This window comes from Tenrec ecaudatus, chromosome X (genome assembly GCF_050624435.1).
Source record: "Tenrec ecaudatus isolate mTenEca1 chromosome X, mTenEca1.hap1, whole genome shotgun sequence".
Lineage (NCBI taxonomy): Eukaryota > Metazoa > Chordata > Mammalia > Afrosoricida > Tenrecidae > Tenrec > Tenrec ecaudatus.
In genome coordinates this window covers 80,438,113-80,463,767 of record NC_134548.1, presented here as the reverse complement: position 1 = coordinate 80,463,767, position 25,655 = coordinate 80,438,113, and the positions used below count along the sequence as shown (strand labels likewise).

The 25,655-nt window shown below is 40.7% G+C and overlaps 1 pseudogene; it reads right to left on the bottom strand.

The window, feature by feature from the left end:
- Positions 1 to 421: 421 nt before the first annotated feature.
- Positions 422 to 25,655, bottom strand: LOC142433446 (2-iminobutanoate/2-iminopropanoate deaminase pseudogene; annotated as a pseudogene).

The following is a 25,655-nucleotide window of genomic DNA, read 5'->3' as shown; positions in this document are numbered from 1 at the left end:
TTATTCAAGTAAAAGCAGAATCATGGATCTGACATGAGAACTAAACATATTTCACCTTGCTGTATCAGTAGGATTTAATTGAATTGGGTGTGCTCTATTATTTATCTGCTAGGGTAACAGCTTTTCTACATGTTGTTTCCCATCAATTTTATTTTTCAGATGTAACTAAGTAATGAATGAACTTTCTTCCACATTCATTGATGTTTGTAAATAAATATGATTTATAGCACCAGTAATTGAATTCATCATCTGATCTTCATTTCATGCTCAACTCTCTCCTTACAGGGAATTTACACACACACATTAAAAGATCATATTATTTTGGTCAAGCTTCTACTTCAAGCATTCATTACAAAAATTAAGTGTTAATTTTAAAATATTTTGAAAATTCCAGGCTCCACAACACCGGTCCCATTGATAGTCATGGTGATGAGATTGGTCCTTGGATCGCTATTTCTTCCATCTCAACTAGGGCCTCTCGGCAAAGCAGCAATTTGGTAATTAGCTCTAGTGGGAAAACTTCTCTTGGAATACTGCTAGTAGATGTCGTTGACAGTCGCAAAGTCACTTATGTCAGCCAAGATCACAGTCGTCTTGACCGCATTGGTGAAGTTACAGCCGGTAGCTTTCAGGAGTCACCTATGTTTATAAGAGCTAGTTTGGTTTTTTCTACTACCCCTCATGGCACAAACTGTCCATTTGAAGGGTTCAGACCTACCTGTCCAGAAATGTAAATGGTCCTGTCGACCAACACGGCTTGACTGTAGGGACCAATTGCCCCTGGGGCTTTGGTGGTGCTGATCACCTTTCTGATCAAGGATGACACGGCTATCCCTTTTTGTCCAGCAGAGCCTGAAAAGAGCAAACACCTGAGGCAGCCACTGTCCTTCCCTCTGAACTAACTAACCCCTGCCAGTCTCTGCCCTCAGGTGCAGCAGAGGACCGATCTGATGTATTATTACTGAATATTTTTTTCCCAATCTGTGGGTTCTCTGTTGACTTTTGATGAAGTCCTTTGTTGTGCACAAATGCTGTCTTTTTTAGTAGTTCTCGGTTGTTTATTTTGTCTTCTATATTGTGCATATTTTTCATTATGTTTGTTAGTATGTTTATGCCTCGTATTAGGGACCTTAAGTTTGCCACTGTTTTTTCATTGATGGAGTTAATAATTGTGAAGATCCAGTTTTACCTAACATCATTTGTTTAAAAGGCAGTCTCTTGACCGTTTATTATGTTTTAATTCTGTATCAAAAGGTGTCTATAGATATTTGAAGAGTCCTGGTTGCATAGTGGTTATGCGCCAGGCTGTGTGTTAGTCCAGGTAGACTAGAGAAACAAGTTCATGGACATTCATATTTATATAAGAAAGAGCTTTAGATCAAAGAGCAATTGTATACTGAGAAAACATCCCAGCCCAGTCTAGATCCAGTCCATAAGTCCGATATTAGTCCATATGTCTGATACAAATCTATAAAATCCTCTTCAGACTCACAAAAAACACATGCAATGATGTCGAATACAGGAAGATCACAGGCTAGTGGGTGGGAAGTCTTGTGGATCCAGTGGCGTTGTAAGCATATTAGCACTGACAGAGGTTTCCATGTGACTCCTCCAGCTCAGGGCACTAGCGTAGCTCCATGTGTCTTGTCAGCTGCAATGTTTCCCATGGAGTGAGCATGTGTCCAGCTGTTTATCTCCTTAGGGCCTCTAAATGAGGTCATCAAACTACGACCTGATTGACAGACTAGACTCCATCCCTTCACTCTGAATTCTCTCAAATTGACAACAGATTATATAGCTATCACAGACTGTGATCTGTGAAGTTGGCATCTTGAAACCACCAGTGGCTCCTTAGAATAAAGATGGGGCTTTCTACTCCCTTGAACAGTTACAGTCTCCTAAAGCCACATGGGCAATTCTACCCTGCCCTTGAGGGTCACTATGAGTTGACATCAACTCAGTGGCAGTGAGTTAGTGAGATAGGTTGTGTTTCTGGGTTTTTTATTCTAATTCATTGGACTTCATATCTATTGTTGTGCCAGTACCAGACTGTTTTGATTACCATGACTAAAGAGTAGCTTTTAAGATCTGGGAGGGAAAGGCCTCCTACCTTGTTTTTATTTTTTAATAGTGTTTTATTTATCTTGAGTTTCTTTCTTTTCCATATAAAATGGCTAATTAGTTTTTCCATTTCTTTGAAAAATTATGGTGAAATTTGGATCAGAATTGTATTGAATTTGTTAAGTAATTTTGGTAATATTAACATTTTTCACAATATTAGTCTGTCTATCCAAAAACATGGTTACTTGTTCTATTTGAGTAAGTTCCTTTCAGTTTCTTTTTTTGAAAAATTTAAAAATCATTTTATTAGGGGCTCATACAACTCTTATCACAATCCATACATATATCAATTGAGCAAAGCACATTTGTACATTCATTGCCCTCATCATTCCTTTCAGTTTCTTGAAGTAGCATTTTGTAGTTTTCTTTATATAAGTCTTTTGTTTTTCTGGCAAGATTTATTCCTAAATATTTCTCTTTTGATATTTTTTTCAGCAGCAGCATCTTGAATATACAAGAATCCGACTGATTTCTGTATATTGATCATAAAGCCTGATATGCTGCCACATTTTTCAATTAGTTGGAGAAATTGTTTAATTGTGTCTTTGGGGTTTTCTATATATAGGATTATGTCATCTGCAAATAAAGAGATGTTTATTTCTTCTGTACATATGTGGATACCTTTAATTTCTTTTTGATGTCTTATGGCACTAACTAAAATTTCCAGAACTATATATTTTTAAAGTGGTGGTAAAGCACAACCTTGACTAGTTTCTCTTCAAAGAGAAAATAATTTCAATTTCTCTCTATTAAATGAGATGCAAATTATTGGTTTCACATATATGGCTTTTATTATGTTAGAAAATTTTCCTTCTATACCTATTTTATTGAGTGTTTTATCAGGAATGGATATTGAATTTTATCAAATGTCTTTGCTACATTGATTGATATAATCATATGGTTCTCCTTTATTTTGTTTATGTGGTGAATTACATTGATTGCTTTTCTAATATTAAAACATCCTACATATTTGTTATGGATTCCACTTGATCATGTTGTATTTTTCTTGTGCTTAGTTGAATTCTGTTGACCAGTATTTTATTGAAGATCTTGGCATCTATATTCACAGGAGATATTGGTCTGTAATTTTCAGTTCTGGAGATGTGTTTGCCTGACTTAGGTATCAGAGTATAGTTGCTTCATAAAATGAATTTGGTAATATATTATCCATTGTATACTATGGAATAGTTTATATAAAATTGGTATCAAGTCTTCTCTAAATGTTTGATAGAACTCCCCAGTAAAACCATCTGGTGTTACCTGAGCTTTTAATGTAGGGAGTATTTTTTTTTCAAATCATTTTATTGGGGACTCATACAGCTCTTTTTAAAAAATTAATAAATCTTTTTATTGGGGCTCATACAGCTCTTATCACAATCCGTACATACATCAATTGAGCAAAGCACCCTTATACATTCGTTGCACTCGTCATTCTCATAATTCACCTTCCACTTGGGTTCCTGGAATCAGCTTGGTTTCCCTTTTTCCCCCTCCCCCTCCCTCCCCGTTCCCCCCTTCCCCCTGGTCCCTTGAGAGTTTATAAATAATTATTATATCTTATCAATCCCTAGGGAGTGTTTTTCCCCCTAGGGAGTGCTTTTATGACTAGAACTATTTATTCTCATGTTATAAGTTTGTTGAGATATTCTGCATCATTTTGTGGTAATTTAGGCAAATAATGCATTTCTAGAAATGTATCCATTTCTACATTTTCAAATGTATTGAATTTAAATTTTTATAATACTGTGTGATTATGTTTTTGTCCATTTGGTTCTGCTGTGATATAATCTATTTCATTTCTTAGTCAGAATTTTTTTCTTCATTTTCTTCCTTTGTTAAGTTTGTCAATAGTTTATCAATTTTGTCAGTCTTCAAAGAACCAATTTCTTGTTTTTTTTAAAAAATTATTTTATTGGGGGCCTGTACAACTCTTATCACAATCCATCCATCCATTGTGTCAAGCACATTTGTACATTTGTTGCTATCATCATTTTCAAAACATTTTCTTTCTACTTGAGTCCTTGGTATCAGCTTCTCTTTTGCCCTCCCTTTCCCACTCTCACTCCCTCATGAATCCTTGATAATTTATAAATTAGTATTATTTTTTCATGTCTTAAACTAACCGATGTCTCCCTTCATCCACTTTTCTGTTGTTCATCACCCTGGGAAGGGGTTCCAATTTCTTGTCTTACTGAATTTTTAAATAGCCTTTTATAATTTTCTGATTGATTTATTTTTGCCCTAATTTTTATTATTCCTTTTATTCTACTAGCTGATGGCTTGTTTTGCTGTATTTTTTCAATTGTTGCATTAATGTTTTAAGGTGTTTGTTTTAATTTTTTGGCCTTATTGATGTGTGTAGATATTGCTATAAAATGCCCACTGATTACTGTTGTTGTCGTGTCCCAAAGGTTTTAGTATGTTGTATTTTCATTCTTATTTGTTTCAAGAAATCTTTTTTAAAAATCATTTTATTGGGGGCTTTTATAGTATTCCATACATCAATTGTATCAAACATATTTATACATATGTTGCCATTATCATTTACAAAACATTTTCTACTTGAGTCCTTGGTATAAGTTCCTCTTTTTTCCCTTCCTCCCCTACCCTCTCACCTTCATGAATCTCAAGGAATCTTTTGATTGTGTTCTTTATTTCTTCAATTACCCAGTGGTACTTCAGTAAAGTAATATTTAATTTCTATGTATTTGGGATTTTTTTGGAGTTGATCATTATATGGTTGATTTCTAATTTTATCGTGTTATGATCTGAAAGATCATTGTCTCAATGCTTTTAAATTTATTGACACTTGCCTTATGACCTAAAATATGGTCTATTCTAGAATAGTTTCTGTGGGTGCTAGAGAAGAAAATGAAATACGGTAAGATTTTTTAATAGATCTACGAGATCAAGGTGATTGATGGTGTTATTTAGTATTTTTATATCTGTTGGTTGCCTTTCTAGTTGACCGTTCAATCTTTAGTTAAGAGTGTTGTATTGAAGTTTCATTGTATTATTGTATTATGATCTATTTGTCTCTTCATTTGTATGAGAATTTGATTAATGTATTTTGATTGTGTTTCATTTGGTGCATATATTAATTATGGTTTCTTGTTCACTTAAAACTTTCATAATTATATAGTTATCTTCTTTCTCTCTTATTGTGTCATCAACTTTAATGTCTATTTTGTCTAAGATATGTGTTGCTACTCCAGGTTTCTTTTGACTTCCATTAGCTTGATATATATTTTTACTACCCTTTGATTTTTAGTTTATGTTTATCTTTATGTCTAAGGTGCATTTCTAGTAAGAAGCACATTAAAAGTTCATGTATTTTATCTATTCTATTAGCCTTTGTCTTTTAACTGGTGAATTCAGTACATTTACATTCAGTTTTGTTATTGATAGATATGGTTTTGTTCATGTAATTCTGTTATATATGTATGTATGTATATATATATATGGTATAGTTTTCATGGTGATTTTTTGCATTGTGTTCATGTTGTGTTTTGGGTTCTGTTCTTGTTACTCTCTACTTTCCGTTTTTATCATATGTTTGTCTTGCTTATATAGCTTTCATGGTGTTTGTTTTGTTGGTTTTAATTTTTTCTTTATAGATGGTCTTTTGTGGTTTTCTTTACAACTTCAAAGTAATTTGTTGTATTTCATGAATGATCTGCACTGTTCCCTCTGCTCTTATTTATTTATTTTTATTATTATTTATTTGTTGGTTTATTATTATTATCTTTATAGTGAAATGACTATGATTCCTTATTTTAGTTTATTTAGTTCTATTTCGCTTTGAATATTGCTTCAGTAGAATGTTTTCTCCATAATAATTTCTTTTCTAATGTTTTTGGGTTGCTGTCTACTGTTGCTAGAGATTTTCTGTCCGTAGTATTTCTTTTAATATTTTTTGTAAAGTTGATCATGTTTTTATAAAATCCTTTAGTTTTTCCTTGAATGTAAATATTTTTATTTCTCATATTTGGGGGATCATTTTTCTGATTATAGGATTCTTGGTTGGCAATTTTTTTCTTTCAGTCTTTTGAATATATCCTTCCATTGTCTTCATGACTGAATGGTTTGGATAGAAAAGTCGGAACTTATCCTGATCATTTGGCCTTTGTATGTAATTGTTCTTTTTAGACATGTAGATGTCTGGATTATTTCCTTATCATTAATAATAGAAAGTTTGATGATCATATGTCAAGGTGATTTTCTTTTAGGGTAAATTTTGTTTGACATTCTATGGACTTCCTGCATGTTTATCGTATTTTTTTTTCTTCTTTTACATTTTATTAGGGACTCCAACAACTCTTACCACAATCCATACATATACATACATCAATTGTACAAAGCACACCCATACACTCCCTGTCCCAATCACTCTCAAGGCATTTGCTCTTCACCTAAGCCCCTTGCATCAGGTCCTCCTTTTTTTCCCCCCCTCCCTCCCTTTTCCCCCCTCCCTCATATGCCCTTGGTAATTTATACCTCGTTATTTTGCCATATCTTGCCCTATTCGGGGTCTCCCTTCCCCCCTTCTCTGCTGTCCCTCTCCCAGGAAAGAGGTCACATGTGGCTCCTTGTAATCAGTTCCCCCTTTCCAACACACTCACCCTCCACTCTCCCAGCATCGTCCCTCACGCCCTTGGTCCTGGAGGTATCATCCACCCTGGATTCCCTGTATCTCCAACCCTCCTATGTACCAGTGTACAGCCTCTGTCCTATCCAACCCTGCAAGGTAGAATTCGGATCATGGTAGTTGGGGGGAGGAAGCATCCAGGATCTGGGGGAAAGCTGTGTTCTTCATCGATACTACCTCACACCCTAATTAACCCATCTCCTCTCCTAAGCCCCTCTGTGAGGGGATCTCCATTGGCTGACACTTGGGCCTTGGGTCTCCACTCTGCACTTCCCCCTTCATTTAATATAATATATATATACACATACATATATACATATACACATAAATACACATAAATACACACACTTATATCTTTTTTTTTTTTTTTGCATGATGCCTTATATCTGGTCCCTTGGGCACCTCGTGATCGCACTGGCCGGTGTGCTTCTTCCATGTGGGCTTATTTGTTTCTGAGCGAGATGGCCGCTTGTTCACCTTCAAGCCTTTAAGACCCCAGACACTATCTCTTTTGATAGCCGGGCACCATCAGCTTTCTTCGCCACATTCGCTTATGCACCCATTTGTCTTCAGCGATCCTATCATGGAGGTGTGCAGTCAATGATATGATTTTTTGTTCTTTGATGCCTGGTAACTGATCCCTTTGGGACCACTCGATCACACAGGCTGGTGTGTTCTTCCATGTGGACTTTGTTGCTTCTGAGCTAGATGGCCGCTTGTTTATCTTCAAGCCTTTAAGACCCCAGTCACTATCTCTTTTGATAGCCGGGCACCATCAGCTTTCTTCACCACATTTACTTGTTCACCCATGTTGGCTCCAGCTGTTGTGTCGGGAGAGTGAGCATCATAGAGTTCCAATTTAATAAAAGAAGGTATTCATGCATAGAGGGAGTGTTTGAGTAGAGGCCCAAGGTCCTTCTGCCACCTTAATACTTGACCTATAAATATAGACACAAAGATCTATTTCCCCAACCTCCTATATATATTTGCATGTACATGTCGTTGTCTAGACCTCCATGAATGCCCTTTGACTTCTAGCTCTTTCCTCCATCTCCCTTGACCTTCCTCCTGCCCTACTACCATGCTTCATTGCCACCTGGGCTAGAGTATACCTCTTCTCTAAGCAACCTTACCCTTGATCATTTCCCACCAGGCCTGCCACTCCCCCTTCTCTACCCTTTGGGGTCCCATGTTTTTCACTTGTCCCTGGGTTTGTTAACACCACTTCCTTACCCCCCCCTACCCCCCACCCCAAGCCCCCCCGGAACTGTCGGTCCCGTTGTTTTTCCTCCAGATAGTTCATCCAGCCTGTCCTATTCAGACAGACCTGTGGAGTCACTAACATGCACGAAAACTAGACAGAGGAACACAAAGCAACAGTATATAACCAGACAACAAAACAACCAAAACAAACCACTGAAAAAGAACAGAACAAAACAGTTCGCAAGAGAAAAGCTTGTAGTTAGTTCAGGGATCTTTGCTGGCCCTTAGGAGCGTTTTCCAGTCCAGTCTGTTGGGGCACCACGCCCTGGCCCCAAAGTCCACTTTCAGCATTCCCTGGGGACCTTGCCACTCCATTCCCTTGCTGTTCCGCTGCACTCCCCCAGTGCATTGCCTCGGTGTGGTGGGATCAGGTCAGGTGCAATTCCCACACTGTGTCTCCGGTTCTGTCCCCTGTATCGCCCTTAGTCACTGAGGGGCATCATGTCTCATAGTAGGGCCAGCCATGTTGTTCTCTCTGTGGACTGGCTGCTCTACTCAGGAACATTATCCTCACGGCCTGGTGGGCCAGGCTGTGCTCCACTCTCTCCTCCTGCCCCTTCATCTGCTCCCGTGTGCTCTGATCAAATATGTCCATCTCCCATAGCTGCAGGGTCAATGTCGTCCTTTGGAACAAGTTCTTTTCGGGGGAGGGGCAGGAATCCACTTAATTTATGGTGCTGGGGCCTGCCTCCCAGACCTCTCCACCGGTTCCGTCCTCCACGCCGGGATAATGCATTCACACCTTGCGACACTGGGTTGAAGTCTGGTCCCACTTTCCCTGTGGAGATATAAACAATACCCTCCCCTTGGGTGGATTAATGCCCCATTTCTGTCATGCTGATTGTACTTACCTCAGGGGACTCATGTTGTACCTGTCCCTTTGGGACTGGCTTACCTCGCTTAGCATAATTCCTTCCAGCTCTTCCCATGAAATAACGTGTTTCATGTGCTCATCGGTGCTTTTCAGTGCTGCATAATACTCCATTGTGTGTATGTGCCAAAGTTTGCTAATCCACTCGTCTATCGATGGAAACTTAGGCTGTTTCCAAGTCTTTGCTATTGTGAATTGTGCCGCAATAAACATTGGAGCGCATATGACTGGTCGTGTTTTATTTGCTGCTTCAACCGGGTATATGCCCAGTAGAGGGATGGCTGGGTCGTAAGGTAGATCAATTTCCATTTTCTTTAGGTATCGCCAGATTGCTTTCCACAGTGTCTGTACAAATCTGCACGACCACCAGCAGTGGAGGAGGGTTCCTATTTCACCACAGCCCCTCCAACACTTGTTGCTCTCTGATTCACTGATCTGGGCTAGCCTCAGGGGTGTTAGGTGGCATCTCATGGTTGTTTTGATTTGCATTTCTCTTATGGCAAGGGACTTCGAGCACTTTCTCATATATTTATTGGCCATATTGATCTCCTCTCTAGTGAAAGTTCTTCTCATTTCTTTTGCCCACTTCCTTAGGGGGTTAACTGTTTTCCTCTTTTTGCAGGTCATGATGGTGTTGTAGATTTTAGTAATGAGCCCTTTGTCTGACGTGTCATTACTAAAAATCTTCTCCCAGTCTGTGGGTTGCCTTGTCACCCTCTTGGCAAAGTCTTTCGAGGTGCACAGGTGTTTTATTCTTATTAGATCCCATTTGTCGATTTCCAGATCACCTGTGTGTGTCCCCTTCCCTGTTGCAGTGAGCCTATGTGCTCCCTGGGCCAGTGCTCTGAGATTAGTCCCGATTCCTTCCTTAATGGTCCTGATGGTTTGGGGTTTGACTTCTAGATCTGTGATCCACCTTGAGTGTATTCTTGTGCATGGGGTGAGGTAGACGTCTTGTTTCAACTTTCTACATGTGGATATCCATTGTTTCCAGCACCACTTATTAAAGAGGGCATCTGCTTCCCACTTGACGTTTTTGGGACCCTTGTCGAAGATCAGTTGTCTATATGCTGATGATTTTACTCCTGGGCTTTCTATTCTTTTCCACTGGTCTGAGTGTCTATCATTGTGCCAGTACCATGCTGTTTTGACCACTGTAGCTGTGTAGTAGGCATTAAAATCAGGCAGGGCGAGTCCTCCAATTGTGTCCTTCTTCTTGAGGAGTTCTCTGCTAATTCTGGGTTTCTTCCCTCTCCATATGAAGTTGGTGGTCAGTTTTTCCAATTCTTTGAAGAAGGTTGATGGTAATTGGATTGGTATAGCATTGAACTTGTAGAGTGCTTTAGGAAGAACTGTCATCTTTACTATGTTCAGCCTACCTAACCATGAGCAGGGGAGCTTCATCCATTTGTGAAGGTCACTTTTGGTTTCCTGTAATAGGGTTTTATAATTATGCTTATATAGGTCTTTAGTATTTTTTGTTAAGTATATTCCTAAGTATTTCAGTTTGTTCTTGGCTACTGTGAAGGGTACTTCCCTCTTAATCGCCTCTTCCATGGCCCTGTCCGATGTGTATAGAAACCCTACCGACTTCTGTTTATTGATCTTGTATCCTGCTACCCTTCCGTATTCCTCTATTGCTGTAAGTATTCCAACTGTGGAGTTTTGGGGGTCTTCAATGTATAGGATCATGTCATCTGCAAATAACGATAGTTTCACCTCCTCCTCTCCCAACTGGATCCCTTTGATGTCCTTCCGCTGTCTTATGTTGTTAGCCAGAACCTCCAAAACGATATTGAATAGAAGAGGGGACAGGGGGCATCCTTGTCTTGTACCCTTTTTCAGTGGTATTGTTCTTGTCTTTTCTCCATTGACTATGATGTTGGCTGTTGGTCTTTCATAGATAGCTTGTATGAGCTTGAGGAACTTACCTTCCAATCCTATCTTCATGAGTGTTTTGATTAGGAATGGATGCTGGATGTTGTCAAATGCTTTTTCTGCATCTATGGATATTATCATATGGTTTTTATCCTTTTTCTTCTCAATGTGGTGTATGATATTGATGGATTTTCGGGTGTTAAACCATCCCTGCATCGCTGGGATGAATCCTACTTGGTCGTGGTGAATGATATGTTTGATGTTCCTTTGTATTCTATTGGCCAATATTTTGTTAAGGATTTTTGCATCTATGTTCATTAGAGATATTGGTCTATAATTCTCTACACTTGTGGGGTCTTTTCCCTGTTTGGGTATCAAAGTAATGCTGGCTTCGTAAAATGAGTTTGGGAGCTTGCCGTTCTTTTCTATGTTCTGGAATACTTTGTGGAGGATCGGTGTCAGCTCTTCCCTGAATGTTTGGTAAAATTCTGCTGTGTAGCCATCTGGCCCTGGGGCCTTTTTCCTTGGTAGGTTTTTGATGACACTCTCTATTTCTTCCTTCGCTATGGGTTTGTTGAGGTTCTTGATCTCTGTCTCAGATAATCTAGGGATAGATTGTTTTTCTAAATATTTATCCATGTCTTCCAGGTTTCTGAATTCATTAGAATACAAACCTTCATAGTACTTTGTGATTATCCTTTTTATCTCATTGGGGTCTGTTGTTATTGCCCCCGATTCATCTCTTATCCTGGCTATTGATGATTGTTCCTTTCTATCTTTGGTAAGCTTTGCCAGGGGAGTGTCAATTTTATTAATTCGTTCATAAAACCAGCTTCTAGTTGCGTTAATCCTTTGCATTGTTCTTTTGTCTTCCCACTGGTTTAACTCCGCCCTGATTTTTATTATTTCTTTTCTCTTGCTATTGGAGGGGTAGTTCTGTTGACTCTGTTCTAGTTGTTGGAGGTTTTGTGTTAACATATCTGTCATACGCCTTTCTTCTTTTTTCATGTATGCATTCAGTGATATCAAGCTACCTCTGATGACTGCCTTTGCAGTGTCCCATAAGTTTTGATATGTTGTATGCTCGTTCTCATTAGTTTCTAGAAATTTCCTGATATCCTCTCTGATATGGACCTTAACCCATTCATGTCGCAGGAGATCGTTGTTTATTCTCCAATTGGTGACCCTTGCTTTTCTGGGTGCCCTCCTATTAATCTCCAGCTTTATGGCATGGTGGTCTGAGAAAGACGTCTGGATAATATCTATGTGTTTGAATTTACTCAGGCTGGCCTTGTGCCCCAGCATGTGATCTATTCTTGAGAAAGATCCGTGTGGATTGGAGAAGAATGTGAAACCTTTTGCTTTTGGATGAAAGGCTCTATAGATGTCTATCAGGCCCTGTTGCCTAATTACATTGTTTAGCTCTCTGGCCTCTTTGCTGAGCTTCTTTCCCTGTGACCTGTCTTTCTCTGATAGTGGAGTGTTGAAGTCCCCCACTATTATTGTTGTTTCCGTGATTTCTTCTGTCATTTTTTTAATAGTTTGTTTGACGAAATTTGCCGCACCATTATTAGGTGCGTAAATATTCAGTATGCTTATTGCTTCCTGGTTTACTGAGCCTTTGAGCATTATGTAATGTCCCTCTTTGTCTCTTTTTATGTTTTGGATCTTGAGATCCATTTTGTCGGAGATTAAGATAGCCACTCCTGCCTTCTTGGAGTTACCATTTGCTTGGTAAACTTTCTTCCAGCCCTTTATTCTCAGCATATGCTTGTCTGCTTGCTTAAGGTGTGTCTCTTGCAGGCAGCAGATTGATGGGTTATGTTTTCTAATCCAATCCTCCAGCCTCTTTCTTTTAACATATGAATTGAGCCCATTTGTATTCAAAGTGATTATTACAATCTCTGGCTTCATGGTTGCCATATTCTGTTTTGTGTTTTGGGTCTGTGCCTATCTTCCTTCATATCAGTGTACTGCGTTTGAGTGGAGGGTTTCTATCCTGTCCTCTTTTCCATCTGAGACCGTGTTGTCCTGGTGCGTGTTGCTGGCATGTTGGCTTCTAGATGGAGATGGGCTATATGGTGGTCTCCTGGAGGTTCTAGTCGGAGCTTGATCTTCTGGCCATAGTGAGTCAGACAGTATGTTCTGCAGGGTCGGGTGACTTGCAGTATATTTTTTGAGTTCTTCCTTGTCCTGGAAGACCCTTATCTTACCCTCTATCTTAATGGATAACTTGGCAGGGTATAGGATTCTGGGGGAGGCATTTTTATCTTTCAGAATTTGGAAGATGGTGCTCCATTCTCTCCTCCTCTTCATGGTTTCAGCTGATAAGTCTGAGCATACCCTTACCTGCGCTCCTTTGTATGTGACTGTCTTCCTTTCTCTTGATGCTCGTAGAATTTTCTCTTTTTCCTCTAAGTTGGATAATTTTACAATTATATGCCTTGGCGTGTTCTTCTTGGTGTTTAGCTTAGCCGGCGTCCTCTCTGCTTCCTGTATGAGAGTCGGATTCTCCTTTGTTAGGTTGGGGAAATTTTCTTCCAGGAATTCCTTTGCTATCTTGGCGGTCGATTTGTGTGTTATGTTGTGTTCCGGTAGACCGATTATTCGAATATTATTCCTCTTCATAGCATCTGTCATTGATCTCAGGCTGTCTTCTGTTTCTTTAATTTTCCTATCTGATTGTTTTTCTCGCTTGCTTCATTTGGTTTGAGCGTCCTCGAGTTCACTGATACGGTTCTCAGCCTCCTCAAGCCTAGATATAGCTTCTGTGACCTTTTGTGTGGCCTCTGCTACCTCCTCTGTTAGTTTCTGCAGTTCCTTTTGGTGGATAGTATTCATCCCCTCTATTGTGGACTTCATCCCCTCTATTGTGCATTTCATCCCTTCTATCGTTGCATCCTTATTTTGGTTTGCTTCTCTTAGCTCCTGTATTACTGCAAGCAGAGTTCTGAAGATTTCCTTTTGTGGCTGATCTATATCTGTTTCTTCTATGAGTGACGTTAGGTCTGTTAAAGTGCCTCGTTTTTCTGATTTTTTTGTTGGGAGTGATGTGGTCTGTTGATTTTTCCTTGATCCTTTAATAGGCCCCATGCTTCTGGGAGACAGGAGTAACCTTATTGTGTGGAGGCTCAGGCCACTGTGCCGTCTCCTGGGGTGGCTGGGGCGGGCTGCGGCAGGCTTAGGGCTGGCACTGGGGACCCAACAGGGCCCCAGATGGTGAGAGCTGGCTGGAGCTCACTGAAGGCTCCTCAGGGACTGCAAAGCCGAGACTGCAGGTGGAGTGTTTGATCTGCCCGGGCTGTGAGCGGCCCCTTGGATAGCTGCGCAGTCAGCTTGGGGACACTGCAGGGAACAATGGTGTTCGCTCTCCGCCCTTTTGGCGCGAAACCGCAGGGGGTAATGGCGCTGGCAAAGGAGGCTTGGCGCGAAACCGCAGGGGGCAATGGTGCCCTTCCTCTGCTCAGGCTCAGAGTCGCGGCCGCCGGGGTCCCCGCAGGACCCTGGGGAGGGCACCTACTCTTGTGCCTTGCGCGGGGGGGGGCCCTTGGTGGGCAGACTCAGCAGCGCGGGGCGAGGCGCTCCGCGGAAGCTCAGGGTCCGGGACAGGCGCGGGTTGGGCTATGGCTCCCGTCGGCGGGAAGTGCTCAGCGCAGGGTCCCCGCCAGGAGTGGAGCTGGCGCTAGGCTGCCAGGGGCTGGCGGGGGCGGGCGGGGGTGGGAGGCCAGCGCACGGAGGGCAGGTGGAGAGGTCCGCGGCAGCGGTGCGGGTGGATGGTCCCCCGTGGGGGTCGCCAGACAACCCGCGGGTTCGCTCCCCTGAGCTTGGATGAATGGAGGGAGGGACGTGGGCCCGAGGGCAGATCGCTGCCCTGTGGGGAGAGGGGAACTGCGGGAGAGGAAAGCTTCTCTCCCAGTGGGGATCCGCGATAGGGAGTGGGGAGTGGGCCGCTGGAGTAGGCAGGGCAGGCAAGTGGCTCTGGCCTAGGCGCCGGGTTTGGGGATGGAGCCTAAGCCGGTCGCCAGTGAGCTCACGGCAGCTTAGTGGCCAGAGATGTCCCACTAGTCCGGTCCTCTTTCACCGAGACCCCTGCTCCGGACAAATACGTGGGGTAGGACTGGGGTGCTGACCCAGGGGGATATTTCACTCACCAGACTCTTACTATTCAGCTACCTGGTCGCCAATCCCGCTTTGTTTGGAGGAGCTCTCAGAGTATGCGGGTGTCCCTGTCGGCCATCTTCCCCCTTCTATCGTATTTTTTAACATGATGCTGGGGAGAAATATTCCTTAATATTTCATGGACTGTTTTCTCAGTAGTTGTTATTTCTTCTTTCTGTTATGTTATCAGGGGTATGCTGTTTCTTTTGATGATATCCCATAGTTTTCTAAGATTATTGTGGTAGTTGCATAATCTAGTGTCAACTTGTGAAAGTATGGAGCCTAGCCTGTCAATCAGGTCGCAGCTTGATGGCCTCATTTGGAGCCACCATGGAGATAAATAGCTCATGGGAGGCCACAGACAATCATTCCCTGCCAGACACTCATTACTGACACTCATTACTGATGATGAGCCTGATGGAGCTATGCTGATGCAGCCAGAGCCCTGAAGCTGGAAAAGGCATATGGAGACCCAGGCCAGTGCTGAGATGCTTCGTACCACCACTGGATCCACAAGACTTTATTCTCACTGGCTTGTGATCTTTCTGCATTTGGCATCATTGAATGTTTTTCGTGAGTCTGAAGAGGAATTTATAGATTGGTATCGAACACGTGGGCTAATATTGGACTTATAGACTTGTTCTGAACTGGACTGGGATGTTTCCTCAATATTCAATTGCTCTTGTATATAAAACTCTTTCTTATACACATATGAGTGTCTATGAATTTGTTTCTCTAGTCAACCTGGACTAACACCATTATCTTCAGGTTGTTTTTATTGTTTTTATAACCAAGTCTTCTTATATTTTATTCTGGAGAGATTCATTTACAAGATCACTAAGTCTTGATTCCAATATTTCTATCTTAAATATGTATATATATATACATATCATTGTTTTGTTCTTTCACAATCTTGTTGAGTTCTAATATTTTGGTGTTTGTCCATTTGCATTTCTGTTTGGAGTTATATTATTTCTAACTTTTTATACATTTTGTCAGCATGTTCTTTCAAGGAACAACTGAGTTACTGAATTATGGCATGTCTCCTCCCTATCTCTATTTAATTTTTCATCCAGTCACTTGAAGTAACTGGAGATCATCATTGTAATCTCCATCTTGGGAGGATTAGTGGGCATCTCCTCTTCCCAGAGCTCCTCCAGAGCCACATTTGTGTGTTGTGTAGTTTCTTTTGCTGTTTTCTCCTATTTCTGATAGTGTGCAGAGATAGGCTGCTGTCTCTGAGTCATAGTGTTATTATTAGTTAGGTTTTTTGTTTTCCATTTTTTGACCCTGAATGCAAATTTATCCCCACATATCCACTTGGGAACTAGGTCCTCAAGGGAGGCCAGGTGATTTAGCACCAACTTAGTTTCAACAAGGGCAAAAGTTGGCAAACAATTAAATATGGGCTCCATCAAGGTCCTGGTCTCCAGGCTGGTTCTCAAGTAGCCAGGGGGTACCTGGAAAATGCTGATCAAACCAGCTCGTTGAGAGGAGATAAATGACTAGCAAGAGCATTTATCAAAACCATCTCCTGCTTCTGGAACTGTCAGTACTGAGCCAAATTATTCTTTGGCCATAGGCCTATGGGAAGGCAGGTGTTAGTACTTTGACTCCTTGGATCCCAGGTTAAACATTCACCCACTAATGAGCCAATTGCCTGCCCTAATATGTGCCCTCCTGACTCTGCACCTGCTAGGAGATGGTCAGTCCTCCAGATATTCCAATACTCCATATACCGAGGAAACCCTGCCAGAATCTAAACCCTGAGAGGTCCAGCCAGACGTGTGGAACCAGTTCACTACAGACCCAAATCTCCACAATGTGCTGGTGTGCAATGAGCACATTTGGGGTCTTCCAGTCCCAGGGATCAGAGGTCCCGTGTAGCTTCCCAGGCAAGTTCCCACTCAGCTTCTCCCCAATTATATTGAGAGAGCGGTGTTAATCAACATCTGGAGAGGGAGAGTGGATTTTCAAACCATCACTGTGGTCCCAAACTGCTGGTACCTAGATGGCATCCTGCCAGGGCAAAACATAATCCAAGACCCTCTCCCCTCCCCCTTTCCAGGGTTCTTTTGTCAGTTTCTCCTTGTGGCACCTGCCTCAATTGATCGCTTGTCTCAGAGAGAGGGCCTCAAACCTAGGCTCTTAAAACGTTTCTGGCACTGTGAAAGTTTTTGTTGAGAGAGGGATTAAGAGTGATTCCCACTACACCACCATGTTGTTTCCTCCAAGGTTTGTCTTCAAACAAACAGCCACCTAAATGAGGTGTCAGTGAGTCCACGTAGATGAAGCACACGAGCCTGATCCAAAACCAGAGAAGGCAACTGCGTTGGAGCTTAAATTCTGAGCACCCAATTTACAGAAGACAGTGGATGGCAGTGAAGACCCAAAATCCATTTTCAGTGTCCAACCATGGATTAAGCCTCTGGTGAGCTCTCTCTGACCATTGACAGGATGGGAATAGCCTCACTAATAAACAGAGGGCATTTGAAAGTGGATTAATGTAGATGTAGTTAGGTTAAAGGGAGAAAGACGGTTTTCTATTCCTCTAAGCAATTACAGTCTCAGAAATGCACAGGAGGGTCACTATGAGTCAGCACTGACTCGGCAAGTTAAAATTTAGCACCTTCTTGGTTTGCCCTTTTGATCCATTTTAAATTGGTTGTAGTTTTTATGATTTTCTACATTCTTTTCTATTGAGATGTTTCCTTTTTAAAAAATTGTTGTTAGGTTGTTTACATATGTTTTTCTTCATAGGAAATCCAGGATAGGTGAATCTATAGAGGCAGTAACTAGACTAATTTTTTCTTAGGGTTATGGCAGAGGAAGTTAGGGGGAAATGGGAAGCTAGCAATAATGAGTACAAGAATGAAGACAATGTTCTAAAACTGATTGTGGTGATAATTGTACAACTCTTTAATATGTTTAAATCATGGGGTTGCATTATGTGAAATATATGTCAATAAAACTGTTAACAAAATTTTAAAAGAAGAAATCTGCCTCCAAGTACCAAACCCAAACCCAAATCCATTGCCATAGAGTGGATTCTGAATCTTATGGATTCTGACTTATAGCAACCCTATAGGACAGAATAGAACTTCCTCATGGAAGTAGAATGTTAAAACTTTCTCCCATTGAAAACTGGTGGGTTCAAACTGCCAACCTTCAGGTTAACAGTGAAGCTTTTAACCAGTGTGCTGCTCTTAACTGGTGTGCTAACAGAGCTTCTTGCCTTCTCTCAAATATACACAAACATTGGCATCTTAGTGACTAAGAAGCAACGCCAACTTTCTCTTTGACATTCCTCTATCATCTTGAGACTTATCATGGGACTCCCTGTCCGCTTGTCATAACACTAAAGAAAGATGCTTTCATTGCATACTTTTAAACAGATAGCCAGTGTGTGGGGGAGTTGGGGGGTTCATCTCTCAAATACTAGAATTGTGTTGTTAACTTGTGTCTATACTGTCTACGTGTCTATACTAAGGAAAAAAATAATAAGAATTGGCAACTGCTATGTTGAGTCTTTTAAAAAAAATATCATTTACCCTTGGCGTAGTTATGCTTGATTCTGCAGTTAACTCTATGAGCATACTCTCCTTAGATAAGCAGTACAGCATCCCAAAGAAAATAAATTGAATTTGAATAGTGCCTACATTCACTCAATAGTGCAGCTAATATCAATGAAACACTCTGAGAAGAGCAAGAGCCTATCAATGCCATAAGGTTTGATTGGAGAGAAAAGGTTTCTGCCAAGAAGACATCAGAAGCTTCACAGAGCTGGGGAGGGTGCCATTCCACAGATGAGCCTGCAGGAGTGCCCTGGAAACTTACAAAGCCAGTAATCACCTCTTAGGGCAATAGGCATGTAAGCCAAAGATGATGCAATTCCTTTCACCCACACTCAATGCTTCAGGCGCACAGGGGAAACCCTTCAAGAATCTCGTGAGGAAATAAACTTTGATGGGGTTTCAGTTTGGACCTGATAGATATTTTGAAAGAAGCTAAAGGAGACTTCAGCAGAAGGTAGACAGATTTTTTTTCACTCCCTTAGCCTCATGTGGATCCTCCCTCACTACCAGTTCTCCCACCTCTCACCATGTTTTTTCCCCTTTCTCTCTCTTTACCTTGTTAGGGCAGGTCTATAAGTTAAAAAATCAAATATTGTTGCATGAAATAGATCATTTTATCTTAGCATACTCGCTTCCTCAGGAAAGATCATGTCAAGTCACCTCCTAACTATTCTACTCATTGTTTAACAGCTACCACTCTTCTCCTCATAAGTCCCTAGACCCAATAAAAATGCTCCTCCACTTGTCGGTTTGTCATACTTTGATAGCTTGTGTGTTGCTGTGATGCTTGCTGGAAGATAGGTCACTGCTATTTAAATTCCAGCAGGGTCACCCAAAGTGAGCAAGTTTCAGAGGAGCTTCTAAACTGTGTTAGTCTGGGTACTTTAGAGAAACAAGTAAGAGATTTTTATAAAAAGATTAAGTGCACATCAAGAAAACATCCCAACCCAGTGCTGCCCAAGCCCACAAGTCCAACATTAACTCATATGTCCGACACCAATCCACAAAGTCCTCCTCCATATCACAAAACAGACTCAATGATGCTGACTGCAGGAGGAAAGCCGAGTCAGTGAATGTGCAAACATCTCAGCGCTGGTAGGGGTCTCCACACAGGTCCTCCAGCACCCAGGGCTGCATTGGGGTAGGTCCATGTGGCTTCTCCTCATGGATGTCTTACAGGAAGTGAGCCTTGCCAGCTGAAGCAGGGAACTGGCTAAGGCAGCTGCACCCTGGTCCGACCATCAGAAAGCAAGAGACCCGAGAACTAGAAAGGTGAGGCTCACTGAGTCATTTATCCTTCCGCCCTTTAATTAACCCCACATGTGTTTATTGGCCAGGTAGGCACAATAAACTAACTCATAGACTAAGAACAAACTATGAAGAAAGAATCAGCTGCCTTCTTCAGAAGAAGTAGTCACTGAAAACCCTATGCATAGAATTGAAACATTGTCAGACACTAAAGGACTAATGTATGGAAACAGAACATTTCAGAGATAGTGCCAGAGGATGGACCCCTTGGGTCCAAAGGCATTGAAAATGTGACTGAGGAGGAGCTACCTTCTCAAAGTGAAATCAAGTATGGTTCTGTGAAAGAAGTCAAGCCTGTGAGAGTAGAGCCTTAGGGACCTTCATTTGCTGGTGGAGCACAACTCAAAATGAGAAGAAACCGCTGCAAACATCGATTATTAATTGGAACTTGGAATGTAAACAATATGAATCTAGGAAAAATGGAAGTTGCCAAAGTGAACTGTGTAAAAATCAGTAACCTAAGCACGAGTGAGCTGAAATGGATGGTATTGGCCATTTTGAGTGCAAACAAGGGGGGTCAGAGTGTAGCCCCATAGCCCATCTGTAGAAAATTGGACATCTCCTCACAGAAGGATCACAAGGAAGGGACAAGCCAGCCTGGGTGCAGTATAGCACCAACAAAACACTCAGCATTCCACTAGTTCTTAATGCTTCCTTCATGCCACCCTCCCCCACACTATCATGACCCCAGTTCTACCTTACAAATCTGGCTAGACCAGAGCACGTACACTAGTACAGATAAGAACCCTTGACACATGGAATCCAGACAGCTAAGCCCCTCAGGAATCAAAATGGGAGTAGAGATACCATGAGGGTAGGGGGAAGGGGGGGGGAGAAAGGGGAAATTGATTGAAATACCAACCCCTCCCCTGAGGGAGACAAGCAACAGAAACAGTGGACAGTGTAAGATATGAAAATAATACTAATTTTTCATTTGTCTAGGGGTCATGAGGTAGGAGGGTAAAGGATGGAGAGAAAAAAGAGGAGCTGATACCAAAGATTCTAGGAGAAAGAAAATGTTTTGAAAATGGTGATAGCAACACAAATGTGGTTGGTACAATTGATGGATTGTTATAAGAGCTGTAAAAGCCCCTAATAAAATGATTTATTTTTTAAGTGGGGGTATGGAACTAAAGCAAAATCATATGGTTATTATGCCGGGAATGACACAATCGAGGAGAATGGGGTTGCATAAAGTGTCAGAAAGGACATTTCAAGATCCATCTTGAAGTACAATGCTGTCTGTAACAGGATTACATCTATCCATCTCCAAGGAAATTTATGCACCAACCACAAAAAGTCGCTCACTTCTATCGAATCTATGTTGACTCAGAATGACCCTCTAGGACAGAGTAGAAATGTCCCCGGGTAGCTTCAAACTGCTGACCTTTTGATTTGCAGTCCAATGCATAACCACTATGCAATCAGGGATAGTGATGAAGAAATTAAAGAGTACTACCAACATTTTCTATCTGAAATTGACCAAACACACAATCAAGATGCATTTATATTATTGATGACTGGAATGCCAAAGTTGGAAAAAACAAGGAAGAAATAGTAGTTGGAAAATAGTCTTGGTGATAGAAATGAAGGTGGAAATAGATCACATGCTTTGCAAGAACTATAACTTCTTCACTGCACATATTTTTCAACAACATAGGGACTTGTCCAGATAGAATACATGGAAACCAAATTGACTATATCTGTGGTAAAAGACGACGGAGCTCAATATCAGCAGCTAAAACCAAACATGGACCTGAGTGTGGAACAGAACATCAATTGCTCATATGTAAGTTCACATTGAAGCTAATGAAAATTAACACAAGTCCACAAGAGCTAAAATACAATCTTAAGTCTATTCCACTTGAATTTCAAGAATATATTTGCTACATTGACTACTAATGACAGAAGACCGAATGAGCTGTGAGATGACTACAAGAATGTCATACATGAAGAAAGCAAAGGGTCACTTTTTTAAAAAATAAAGAAAAGATAAAAGTGGATGTCAGAAGACACTCTGACACTTGCTTTTAATGGTAGAGTAGCTAAAGCAAATAAAAGAAATGATGGAGTAAAAATGCAGAAATTTTCAAACGGCAGCTCGAGAAGACAAGGTGGAAATATTGTAAGGAAATATATAAAGACCTAGACTTAGAAAACGAAATAGGAAAAAATAAACGTACAGCATGTCTTAAACTGAAAGAACTAAAACATTAAATGATGGAGGAAGCATCAAAAGAAGATGGGAAGAATAGTCACTGTACCAAAAAGAACCAGTCAACATTTAATCTTTTGAGAATGTAGCATATGAGTAAGCACTAATGGTACTGAAAAAAGAAGTTCAAGCTACACTGAAAACATTAGCTAAAACTAAGGGCCTCAGGAATTGATGGACTACCTATTGAAATATTTCAACAAGCTGATGAAGCACTGGAAGCACTGTGTCAGGAAATTTGGAAGACAGCTACTTGGCCAACTAACTGGAAGCGATCCATATTTGTACCCATTCCAAAGAATGGTGACCCAACAGAATGCTTAAACTGTAGAACAATATCATTGATATCACCATGTCAGTAAAATTTTGCTAAAGATCAGCTAACAGTAGTTGACTGACTTCCCAGAGGTTCAAGCCAGATTCAGAAAAGGACTTGTAACAAGGGATATCATTGCTGATGTCAGATGGATCTTGCCTCAAAGTAGAAAATACCAGAAAGATGTTTGCTTGTGTTTTATTGATTATGCAAAGGAATTTGGCTGTGTGAATCATAACAAACTATGGATGGCCTTAAGAAGAATGGGAATTCTGGAGCACTTCATTATGCTCATACAAAACTTATACTTGGATCAAGAGGCAATTGTGCTGAAATAAGGAAAGGTATATATTGAAGTTATTTCCTCTCATCATATTTATTTAACCTATTAGCTAAGCAAATCATCAGAGAAGCTGGATTCTGTGAAGAGAAATGTGGTATCAGGCTTGCAGGAAGACTTATTAACAACCTTCAATATGTAAATGATACAACCTTCTGGCTGAAAGTGAGGACGCCTTGGTCCACTTGCTGAGGAAGATCAAGACTTACAGCCTTCAGTGTAGATTATAACTCAATGTAAAGAAGACCAAACTCCTCACAACTGGTAGCATCATGACAATGGAGAAAAAATTGAAGTTATCAAGAATTTTGTCTCAGACCTGGAACTATCTGTTGGTTTTTGTTTTATTTTTTGTTTTTGCTTGTTTGTTTTTGTTTTTCTTTTGCCTTATGCCTCTCTATATAAGATAGGCAGAACGAACAATCCCAAGGAGAAAACAACAAGACCAGAGATGCTTGGCGGAACATGGGAGAGAAGGGGGTGGGGCGGGGAAGTGGGGAGCCAAACTCAGGGATAAGGGAACAACAAGAGATCTAAAATTGACGTTGAGGATGGTGTATAATGCCTGGTGCGTTTTAATCAAGTTCAATGTACCTGAGAGGAATTACTGAGAGCTTTAAGAAGACTGAGCATAATAGTAGGATAAGAGGGAGGTAAAAGGAAACAGAGGAAAAGAAATAGTAGGCAAAAGCTATTTATAGAGGTATAGCTATAGGCATGTACATATGTAAACATCTTAATTTATAATGAAATTGATAGAGGTGAATTACATCTATTTATATGTTAAGTATTAAGATAGCAGGAAAAACTTTGGTCCTCTACCCAAGGCCTCCCTGAAAACAAGAACACTTTGTTCTAATAACCTGGCACTCTTTGACACTCAGCTTCCTGACATGATTGCTGAAGACAAAATGGGTGTATAAGCAAATGTGGTCAAGAGAGTGGATGATGTCCACTGTTCAAAAGATATAGCATCTTGTGTATTAAAAGCTTGAAGTTAAACAAGCAGCTATCCAGCAGGGAAACAAATAAGCCCACATGGAGGAAGCATACCACCCTGTGTGATTATGAGGAATCAATGGGATCAGGTATCAGGTATAAAAAGATCCAAAACAAACAACTATATTCATGCCAACAAGGGGCTTGGAGTGGAGACCCAAAGCCCCACAGAAAGGTTATAAGGAATGGATGATTCAACCAAGGTGCAGTATAGCACTAACGAAACACACATCATTCCTCAAGTTCCTTAATGCTTCCTTCGTTCCTCCCGCCCCCCCCCACACTAGCACGACACAGTTTTACCTTACATATATGGCTAGACCATAGAACACACATTAGTGCATATAGAGCTCTGGACACATGGAATTCAGGACAGATAAACCCCTCTGGAACAGTAATGGGAGTAGCGAAATCATGAGGATAGGGGGATGGTCGAGAAAAGGGAAGAGGGAGAAAAGGAGAACCCATCACAGAGTTGGATATATAGCACCCCTCTGGAGGGGACAAATAATAGAAGTGTGGGCGAAGGAAGACAACATAGAGTGTAAGATATGAAATAATAAAAACAACATATAATTGATCAAGGATTCACAAGGGTGGGGGGAGGAGGAGGTAGGGAAAAAGAAGAGGAGCTTATACCAAGTAGAAAATGTTTTGGAAATGATGATGGCAACATATGTATAAATATGTTTGATACAATTGATGTATGGAATGTTATAAGAGCTGTAAGAGTCTCCAATAAAATTATCTAAAAAAAGAATTTTATCTTGTTTGGATCCAAAATCAATACTCATAGAAGCATTGGTCAAGAGATCAAAAGGCATGTTGCATTAGGTAAATCTGCTGCACAACACCTGTTTAGAGTATTGTAAAGCAAGCATATTACTTTCCTATAACATGCTCCACAGGCTGCACCAGATAGATCTGTGCAGAAACTCCACTAGGAAAAATGGTCTCTACCTCAAACACACTTGTAACCTGAAGACTTAGAAATGAAAATTCATGGTTTGAAAAAATAAAAGTCAGCTATACCAAGATCATTAAACTGTCCATAGGTGGAAAATCATTGACTTATTATATCAATGCCATTTGCTATATTAAGATATATGATTCTTGTTACAGAAGGCTATGGGTGACAGTGGAAGCCCAGGATACATTCGTGTGATCTACACAGAAAATAATCCAGTGATATAACCATAATAGAGGGGTGGGAATAATCTGGTTATCAAACAAAGTGCATAGGAGCGATGACTATAGGAGATCAAAATGATAAACCTGACGTGAACGGTTAAAACCTTGTTAGTTGATCCCCTTCTGAAGCATGTTGGGCTTTATGTGGTTTCAACATGTTCCGTGTGTGGGGGTGGGGGTTGTTTTGTTCTTGTTCATACTGGGGTTTATCTCAGGTGTATTTTGTCATTGGAGTGACCTTCTTGAATTTTTGTTGAATTTTTTCTGGTTTTAAGTCTATGAAACCTAGAGCTGATGAATCTATAGAGACAGCAACTAGAGTAAGGATTTCTGAGGGCTACAGGGAGGGAGGGAGGAAAGATAAAAAAGGCTGATGTTAAGGAGTTCAAGAAGGAAGAGAATATTTTGAAACTAATTGTGGTAGCAGTTGTATAACACTGTTTGATGTGCTTGAACTATGGAATGATATATCAGAATTAGTTTCCACTACAATTTTTGTTTGCTTTTAGTAAAAGAAAAGAATGTTTCTTTCAGGACTAAGGTATGGCTGACCCAAGCCATGGTATTTTCAATTGCCTCATGTGTATCTGTAAGTTGGACATTGAATACGGAAGACTGAAGTAGAATTAATGGATCTGAACTGTGCTGGTGAAGAACAATTGAAAATATCATGGACTGCCACAGTAATAACAAATCTCTCTTGGAAGAAGTAAGGCCAGAGTACTCCTTTAAGCCACACATAGTGAGACTTCATCTTACAGACTCTGGACAT